Consider the following 8,003-nt stretch of genomic DNA (forward strand, 5'->3'; position numbering starts at 1 on the left):
ATCATCTCCAAAGGTTGTCCAGGAGACTAGGGAGGGAATAGAATGCCCACTGAATTTTGAGTGTGGCATCTTCTGAGAAAAACATGAATGACATCCACCTGAATAAAGATGAGTCATTCTTATTCTTACCTTTCTTCAGTACCATCAACACATGAATTCAGCAGCCCTTAGGCTCCTTTCACCTTGTTTTGCTCTAGCCCCACTTTTTCTCAAAGATAAGCCAAGAGTGACAGATTGCTCCACAGGGTCCTTTAAAGCCTCCAAATATGAGTCATGGAAAGCAACATAATGTAGCAGGCATTTGACTGAAAAGCAAGAGATCTGGATTTTAACCCAGATCTGGCACTTACTTATTAGCGTGGGGCTGTGAATAAATTAGATTCTCTGAGTCTCATTTCCTCAGCTGTCAACTGAAGGAGCTGGACTATGTGATATTGAAAAGTCTCTTTATTCTATGCATCTAAGAGTGGAATAATAAAGTCCTGGATGATTAACAGGTGTGGTCATGACAAGAACCATGTAGACAAACCCCCATTTGTAACTGTAGGCACTATAGCATAACCAGCCAGCCACCTATCGTCCATCCATCCACCTATCCATCATTTATCCATCCAACAAGTGTCTAGTGAACACTAATATGTTCAAGACATTGTGCTTGGCAAAGGAGATAAGAAGATGAATATGATCTAGCTCCTGTCCTCAAGATGCTCATAGTTTACTCAGAGAAAACAAATCTATACATTTGATAATTTTAATAATAAACATATTAAGAACAGAGATGGTGCTTTGGTAATGCCTTGATCCTCAGAATCTTGTACAGAATAAGAGGAGAATAGTTGTTTTTTTTTTTTGTTGAAGTAACTGAATACAAGTACATTTAGGGCAAAGGCCATTTCAGAAAGTACTCCATGAAGATATAAAAGGAAAAATTATAAATGTTCATCTCAAACATTGTCCCTTTAGGAAAGTCATGGTCACCCTTTTTCCTTGGTATGTCTTACTGTCAGTTATATATTTCTTGTATGTACTGGTTACTGGAACAAACCTTTAGAAAGAGGAAGAAGAAAGAGAACAAAACATAATTCTACTCTCCATATAGCGATACAGGTAACTATCAATATTCCCTATTAGAAAAGGCCCAGGGGCATCTGGGGGGCTCAGTCAGTTGGGCATCTGACTCTTGGTTTAACTCAGGAGCCTCCTGGGATCGAGCCCCTTGTCGGGCTCCATGCTTAGCGGAGAGTCTGCTGGAGATTCTCTCCCTCTCTCCTCCCTCTGCCCCCCACTCTGCTCTCTCTCTTTCTCTCTAAAATCAATTGATCAATCAATTCATCGAAAGAAAGAAAGAAAGAAGAAAGAAAGAAAGAAAGAAAAGAAAGAAAGAAAGAAAGAGAAAGAAAAAGAAAAAGAAAAAGAAAGAAAGAAAGAGAAAGAAAGAAGAAAGAAAGAAAGAAAGAAAGAAAGAAAGAAAGAAAGAAAGAAAGAAAGAAAGAAAGAAAGAGCCTAAACTGGGAAGCCATGAACTTTCTAAGCAAAGGAAACATCTCGAATTGGCCAAATTTAGTTAATTCAATTTATTAACTTATACTCTTAAACATAAATGTGATGATGTTAAACCTGAGTTTCATCCTCATAAAACAAGTACAGATTTCTGACTTCATAACATACGCACTAAAACGTTTACTTCGCATCGAAGTTGTCCAGAGATGGTTTTAAGTGAATACGTTTCTGTTTTCAAAACAATTCTCCTTTATTCTCTTCTATTTTACCAGGATCAAACAGCTTTAGATGACTCGATGAAAAGAGAAGGAAGAGCGTATACCAAGGAGAAACCCTGACCATCACTTCTATTGACACTGTTGAAGACACTAGTAAGTAGAAGGCATACGCATATTTTAACTTCAAAGATTTAGCTCTTCAGCAGACCTGGGTGCAGCCCGCTCCTCCAGCTGACTTCCCCAGAGCCAGCAATCTGGGTCACGTGGCTGGCTGACCCCCTCCTGTACCACCTACCTCCACTCCCTGACCTGCCATCAGATCCCACCCCAAGGAGCCAGTCATCCCCGTGAAACAATGAGCAATTCTTATAAGACACAACTGGAGCTCTGTTACTGTGGCACAGGAAGGCTTGATAAGATCTCCTAGCCACAGCATTCTTTTGTGTCAGCAGACGCAAGTGGGATGTTCCTTCTGCAGCTCTTACTGAGCAAGAGGAAGCAGCCTGTGAAGCACAATGTTCATTGAAATTGGCTTTCATCTGAGGAATCCCGTGGTGGCTCCCACTCCACGATGTGCATTCTGTCTGCAGCTGAGCTCTCCTGATGCATTTCCGTTGTTTGTTCTGAGGGGAAGGCAGCACCTTTATGAGACTCCCTCTTTTACTAGGTAAAGGGCATCACATTGTGCTGGGCAAAGCATTCTGTGTCAGGATGTCTCCAGTGAGTCTGGAGCCTAGAGGGAACATTAAAAATAAAATAGAAAACAATCTCTGCCTGCACCGTCCTGGCTCACTGATGAAGCACTAGTTACATTGGGGGAGGAACACAAGGGCGCCCCAACGAACCTGAGGCACGCGCATGCTTTGTCTTTAGGAGCAGGAAGTTATCGGTTGCTTTCGTTATTGCAGTGGGCACAAAGCCACAGGCCGCACAGGGTGGTACTTAACTATGGCGCTGAGTGCTATGGGCCCTATAGAACTGCCCAGAAGCAAGTTGGGCTCCATTATCTATTGTATCTATTAAATTTCAGAGCAGTTCTGACTCTCAAAGGACAAACATGGGGAGGAGGAGGTAACCCACAGTCAAATCATAGGTAAGAAATCTCCCCATCTCATTGTCCTAGTTTTATAATTTGGCAATTCATTTTCTTTTCAGAGAAAAACATTCTGGATCCAGGAGTCTTCTGATTAATAAGAGGTCTAAATCAGTACATGGAGAAACAAGTCAACACGGGTTAGTCTATCTTTTCTTCCTGCTGGACGCCTCCTCTCATCTCTCATGGCCCTTCCTTCTCTGCTCCACCCCATCTGGACTGACCAGTCTGTAATGCAAAGGAAGATAAAAGATGAACTCTTGATGCGGATAGGAGAGTGAACACCTTATTTTCATTTCCACGGCACTTTTGACTCGGTGTATACTTTTTTCCCTCACCTCTCAAAATAAGCTGGCGAAGTTAAGAAGGCAATGTCTATCTTGGCAGTAGAGGGACTCGGCAGAGAGAACAAGGTAAGAAACCCTCAAGCCTCATAAAGAGCTTGCATGAGTACATGAAGGAGAAGTCACGTGTGAGATTTCTGGCCCAGGCCCTCTTCATTAGGCTGGGCCCCTAGATACGAGGACAAATGATCAGTCTCCAATCTGAGCAGCAAGACTAGCTTTTCTCACCACCAGAAACCTAAAGTCTGTGGTTTTATGTGACAGATATATAAGGAGATAGTGACACTGGAGAACTTGAAAAACATGGATGTTGTTTCTTGGAATCCAGTGTACTTGTTCTAGTCTGAGAAAAACAGACGTCAATCTTAAAAGTGATGCAGGATACAGACGAAAATGTCAACCAAAGGCAATTAACTTTGTCCAGAAGGAAAGATTTGAAAAAGTCCTAAGAAGTTAAAACTCTGACTAAACCCCATGAAGAGGACCCAAAACTGTTTTCTAAAGGCTTTTCTTAGCTGAGCTAATAACAGAACTCTTGAATACCTGGAAATTTTGTGGAGTCTTCTGTTGGATATTCTTACAAAAGGATTTGCCCAAGTTTCTAGTGACTTTTCCCCTCCCTCTGATATGAGTAGTTCATCTCTGATTGGAACAGGCTTCTGGAAAAGAGAATTTATATTAGGGATTAGCTTTGGATAGAAGGGACCCAAGAAACTCTCTTCTTCAATCGTCCTCTTCCCCCAACTTCGGTTATAAAATTTAAATTAAATTAAATGACAAAATAAAATGGATAACGAGTGACCAAAGCTATGTAAAGGTGATCCCGGCAACAAGTAGGAGATTCTGGGGGGTCCTTCTAATTTTAAGGTCCTATGATTTTAAAAATCCTGGAAGAATAATGCTGATGCATTTAAGTTATTTTGTTTATTTTAATTTAATTTTTTTTAAGAGAGAGAGTGTGATGGTAGGGGGAGAAAGGGGCAAAGGGAGAGGAAGAAAGAGAATCTTAAGCAGGCTCCATGCCCAGCATGCAGCCTGTTTTGGGGCTCAATCTCACAACCCTGAGACATGACCTGAGCCGAAATCAAGAGTCAGATGTTTAACTGACTGAGCCACTTAGGTACCCCAACTGATGTATATAATTTCTACACATATATTGGTGATCTCTGGGTTAGAGCCACATAAATAATATCCAGAAAAGATATCACATATTAGATTAGAATACATCTATTCAGTTCACTTTTTAGGCCAAAAAAATATATATATATGCTAAATACCTGCTGTGTGCCCAGGACTTCAGAACTTGCAGCAAATAAAAAGACACATTGCAGTGTGGTCTGAAGGCTATCATATAAACAGATGATTTTGGTGTAATATAGTATTAGCTAAGTAGAGTGACAGCCAGGTTAACACAGGCCCTATGATTCTTAATTCACCTTGTGAAGGAACAGGAAGGGCTTCTAGAGGGGCTAGTGCCAGAGATGGTACTTAGAGCTTGAAAAGTAATTATCTAGGTGAGGAAGACAGAGGAGAAGATTCTAGACAGGAAGACTCACATGAGGCAAGTAAGGGGGTCTGAGACATAGGGCACCTTCGAAGAACTACAAGTAGTTAGGTGTTTCTGAACTGTCTAGAGTAAGGCAGGTAAGGGCAGGTAAGGCCAGGCACAAAGTCTGTCTGTCCTGAAACTTTAAAGCTTCTGTTAGGACACAGATGAAAGAAATCAGAACGGAATTTACACCTTAGCACTTTCTGATACTAAGACTCTAGGAATTAGACAGCGTGAGGTTGTGTATCAGAGAAACTGAAAAGGCAAAACAGGTTATGGTGAAATCAAAAGATTTACTTAAAGGTCATGAAAGGCCACTAGAGTTGAAGGTGGGGATAAAACATGATTGACATCTTGCTCAGTTGGTTATGGCCTCTTAGGAGAATTTTATTTATTTATTTATTTATTTATTTATTTATTTATTTATTTATTTATACTTTTTATTTGAGAGAGAGAGAGAATCCCAAAGACTCCCTACTAAGTGTGAAGCCCAATGCTGGGCTCCATCTCATAACCCTAAGATCACAACCTGAGCCAAAATCAAGATCGGACGCTCAACTGACTGAGCCACCCAGGTGTCCCTCCTAGGAGAATTTTAAAGAGCATTAGCAATGTGACTCTCTCTCTTTTTTGCCTTTAGCAGCAACCAACAGGATATCTACAAAGGCCTGGATCCTGACTGCAATGCTGTGCACCTAAGAATAAATGAAAATGAAATCAGAACAGAAGAATAAAGGGCAAGGGAGAGAATCAAACTCCACAGGATATGTGTAAAATGCTTTTAGTGACCTCAAATTATGGGATTAAAAATGGAATGAAAAGGAAATGGTTTTGAAAGTAAATGATGGAACATTTGAATTTGCTCTCTAGGAAGTAACAATAGCAAACCTCACTTAAGCTTCTGTGTATTTAGAAAATCAGAAACAAGGAGAAATACTGGGACCATTCTTTGGTTGGGGAGCCATTAGAAACTACTATTACTAAGATAATTCTCGAAAAGACAAGAAAGACCTCCATTAAAACAATAAAAAGGAGAGTCCACAGGGCCTCTGGAAGCAAGGGGCTTGAGTTGTTAGCGTCTCACCTCCCCTTCTTTTGTCCCAAACTCCATCCCTTACCTACTGGGGAAGGTCAAAACCCAAACAACTCTAGAGCCATGAGGGCCAGCGGTATCATTAGCAGGACCCAGAAGAAAATGAAAATGTAGAACCTCTTATTCAAAAAGCAGAAAATAGCATGCTACTAGAGGTATTAAAATGAACACTTTTCCCTTTCTTCCAGTCTTTCTCTTGACTTGTCATCGTGTGTTTTTTATTTTTACTTACTGCATTATAAATAAAGAAAAAAGTAAAAATTTAGATTATTAGCATGAATTTTACCATTCATTTTTATATTGATACATTCTAGTCTTAAATATAAAGTCCTTTAATTTGTATGTAGAATCATCATAATCACACAATTTGCATTTTATAGCTCTTACATTGCATATGTATTTTATTCCTATCAGAAGGGCAGAAATGCTGCAGAATACTAACTCAACTGTTTTTATTTCCACTTCCTATGCAAGTACATTCTATTAACACTACCTTCAACTTACAGATGGGTAAAGAAAGACAACAGAAAAGGTAACCATGGATCACTCTCTTTCCTTTGGATCATGATTTCTAGCATATGTGATTGGCTAATACAGGGAAGTAACATGAGTAAGGAAAGATATGACAGAGTTCCTTAGTTGTTTTGTGTTTCTTAGAACTCCATTATCTTCTATCTGCTTATGAAGCAAGTTCCCTTTCAAAAAGAAAAAGGGGCCTCTCAGGGTTGTCGGACTGCCCTTCCCCCACTTAGTTATAAACCTAATAATATTGCCTTGATTTGCTTCACGTTACAGTGAACTCCTGTGCATCATGGGTCCACCTGAGTGCTGTGTGCAGGGGTCACTGTGACCATTGTATGAGAATGGGGCAATAAGGAATCACAGCCATCATGCACATTATATGTATCTTATCTGTTCAAATACGTGTTCGTTCCATTGCCCTATTTCACTTCACTTAAAAGCATGAGTTCAAGGATAAAATTATTAAGAATCTTAAGATGGCAGTAATGTGGTTTTTGAATATAGGTGAGGTTTGGTGGGGTGAGGTCCGGAGCCGACGACCAAGAAAGAATTCTTGAGACGTCTTTGGTGCAAAATGGTGGTTTTATTCAAGCACAGGGACAGGACCTGTGGACAGAAAAAGCTACTGCACAGGGGTTGTGAGGAATGAGCGATTATATACTTGGGAGTTGGGGGAAGTAAAGAAAAGGGAGGTTTCGAAAGGATTTTCATATGTGAAAGAAGACTCACAGGATACTGGAGGCCTTGCCATTGTCAAGTTAAAGGTTGTTTTTCCCTCTAGCAATGCATTAACATTAAGATAGTTGGATGCTTCCTGGAAGAATGTCACACAAATCCCATCCGGGATTGTTGGGGGCGGGGAGGTTGCGGGGTGTCAGCTTGTGCTTTGTCCTCAGCTAGCCTTCTGCTCCCTCATCAGCAGTAGCAGTGCGTAAAGCAAGCTTGAGGCCCTCCGGTGGGCCCCTATAGATTTGTGTGCTCATGAAGCCAGCCCCAGGAGCAATGGACTAATATTCCTAACTATTGTCTAAAGAAACTGCTTCTTCCAAATAATTGTGTCTTAATTTGACTACAAAGCTATTTCAGAAAGCCTTCTGGGATTAGCAAAGCCTTCCCCGATTTATAACTCAGCCTCATAGAAACAAGGCAATAAGACTAATAACAGTGCAATTTATAACTCAACCTCATAGAAACTAAGGCAGTAAGACTAACCAATGGCAGGGAACCGCACCTGGAGAAATCATTTAGCTGCCTGAGTCAAAGACTTTTTATTATATTAAAAATGAAGATTGATTTGATTTGACCTAACATCCTAATGACTATTATGAATTTTAACCTCACTCACTCAAGATCCTATAACAGTGATCCATGTAGCTCGTCCACTGTCTGCCTTGCATTTTGGGTAAGAAAAGTTCAAGCCCAGAGGGCTCTCCTGTCAACAAGGGAGCAAGATGGAAAGGACAGTGCAAGAGGGACTAGGTTAAATGTTACCCTTGGATACTTCAATGTGGGGTATAAGACACTCAGCTACTGGGGGCACTTGGGTGGTTCAATTGGTTAAGTGTCTGACTCTTGATCTCAGCTCAGGTCTTGATCTCAGGATCCTGAATTCAAGCCCGGTATGGAGCCTACTTAAAAACAAACAAAAAGACACTAGGACACTGATGGGCTTTTCATAGGAATC

The 8,003-nt window shown here is 40.6% G+C and overlaps 1 long non-coding RNA gene across 1 annotated transcript; it reads left to right on the forward strand.

The window, feature by feature from the left end:
- The first annotated feature begins 2,556 nt into the window (after positions 1 to 2,556).
- Positions 2,557 to 6,084, forward strand: LOC115938292 (uncharacterized). Its single transcript, XR_014147961.1, has 3 exons — positions 2,557 to 2,789; positions 2,874 to 3,224; positions 5,345 to 6,084. It is a non-coding gene; the product is annotated as an uncharacterized LOC115938292 (long non-coding RNA).
- The last annotated feature ends 1,919 nt before the right edge of the window (positions 6,085 to 8,003 follow it).

This window comes from Leptonychotes weddellii, chromosome 8 (assembly GCF_054177405.1).
Source record: "Leptonychotes weddellii isolate Sample4059 chromosome 8, ASM5417740v2, whole genome shotgun sequence".
Taxonomy (NCBI): Eukaryota; Metazoa; Chordata; class Mammalia; order Carnivora; family Phocidae; genus Leptonychotes; species Leptonychotes weddellii.